The sequence below is a fragment of the Schistosoma mansoni genome, assembly GCF_000237925.1.
Source record: "Schistosoma mansoni, WGS project CABG00000000 data, supercontig 0062, strain Puerto Rico, whole genome shotgun sequence".
Classification (NCBI taxonomy): domain Eukaryota; kingdom Metazoa; phylum Platyhelminthes; class Trematoda; order Strigeidida; family Schistosomatidae; genus Schistosoma; species Schistosoma mansoni.
In genome coordinates this window covers 381,605-383,607 of record NW_017386029.1, presented here as the reverse complement: position 1 = coordinate 383,607, position 2,003 = coordinate 381,605, and the positions used below count along the sequence as shown (strand labels likewise).

Below are 2,003 nucleotides of genomic sequence, written 5' to 3'. Positions count from 1 at the left end.
GCCAGGCGAAACGTTGGATTTACTACAAATTCATTCACTGAGATTTTACAAATATATTATTCCTATTTAATACTAAATTCATATACTATAATTTTAAACGATGTACTTTGCATTAAATCTGATCACTTTTCGGATCATTAATTTGGATACATAATTGTAGAACCTGAAGAGAATTTATTGAAAAGAATATTCTTCGTTCATATATCTGTGTTTTAAACAACAACAATAATATTTTCATAGTTGAAATCATGAGTCAATTGAAACTAGACCAACATGGAAAACCTGGAAGAACTGGACGGCCGTTTCGTCCTATTATGGGACTCCTCATCAGTGCGCACCCACGATCCCGCACTCGCGAGATTCGAACCCAGGACCTACCGGTCTCGCACCAGAGCACTTGACCGATAGACCACTGAGCCAGCATCCAACGGTGTTAATATCTAACTTCAACCAATCCACGATTTTGAGCAACCGTTCACCAATTGTCTTCAGTGAGTTGATATCTCTACAACAGACTTGGCAGAACTCCACTGGCCACTGCTTCCCACTAGAACTCAAGGAAATATCTCTCGAAGTCAGTCACTAGTGAGCATATGATTATAGATCAGAAGGGGTTTTGTGGAGAATTTAGCATTTTCATAGTTGAAGTGATTTCAACTATATACTATATTCATGATGAATATTCAAGCTTTCAAAAACAATATTATTATTAGTATATACTTATGATTATACAATTTTGGAAATAAGAACTCTTTCTTATTTTAACATTCGAATAAACTCAATTTTGGCAAATTACTGTTTAACGTTTGTACAAAAATATTTTTTAATGAAGAGATTGAACTCTACTAGGTAAAATAAACAAGTATGTGATCAAGTTTGATCAAATTGTTGAATTCGAAAATTTCAGCACAGATGCTAACAAGGACATCCGAGGGGCTTGCATAAATTAGAGAAAGGTACAGTGGGACAATCGAAGAAAAAGAAAAATTGAATTAACTGTTAAGGAAAATTGTTGAAGGATATAAAGCTGAGTACCAGTGGTTTTGTGAGTAATATTCTGGAGCATTCATTTTGTCGTGTTTTTGATCCACGCACAACAGGTTGTGCATATTGTCAAATATTTATTTATATTTATTTAAATACATAAACGCTGATACAAGGAGGAACCAAATGGATATACGCCACAAAAATCATTCGATTTGTGTGAGGGCTAGGATACTGCCAAGGTACCCAAACCGAGGCGGGTGTATTGTCACAAAGTAAAAAAAGTACCTAAAGAATCATAAAACCACTACGTCAAATGTAATCAAGTTGTTGAAAGTACCTAGTTAATGTTATGCATGTAAATAGAAAGAATAATGAGCATTTGATTTACCCAATTTGTGTTAACTAATCCTAAGATTAAAGTAAAAATTGCGAAAGCTTTTCAAACCATTTCCTCATACTACGAATGTAGGCAAGATGCGAATAATCTCTACCAACTACTGTTAAAATAGATTCACTACGTGAAAAGTTTATAAACTGCTTAGTCGCTTAAATGAAGTTAAGATACTTGTTAAATATATGGTCACTGGAAAAGCACAATTAGAAAGCGTGACATATAGACTGACCGCGCAATATCTCCAAGATGAACTAAGCAATGATGTACTAGGTAAATAACAGCTGATTCTTGATCCAAACAGTGAAAATTAGAACTCTGGTCAGTAATTACATTGATATTTTCCTTTTCTTTTTCTGTTTCATCAGGGTATTTCACAACTTGGTCGCTTATTCTACTGTTTTCTACACTTGAAGAAACTGTCAAAATTTCTGATGGAAGTCGATCACCTCTAGATAATATACGTGGTGCAATAACATGTGTGTCTGATTCTTGTGTGGTTGATAAAAATTTGTTTGGTTCATTATGTTTCATTCTTTTACTGCTTGCTTTGTTGGCAGAAAAAGTTGCCAAATCTAGATCAAGGTAATCGGAAACATGTTTCCCCTTTTTATTATTCTCCGAG

General features: G+C 34.3%; 1 protein-coding gene across 1 annotated transcript in view; it reads right to left on the bottom strand.

Moving 5' to 3' along the window:
- Smp_051280 (smg-7 (suppressor with morphological effect on genitalia protein 7), putative) overlaps positions 1 to 2,003 on the bottom strand; it is a 30,395-nt gene that overhangs the window by 22,483 nt on the left and 5,909 nt on the right. The gene's annotated exons all lie outside the window — the stretch shown is intronic.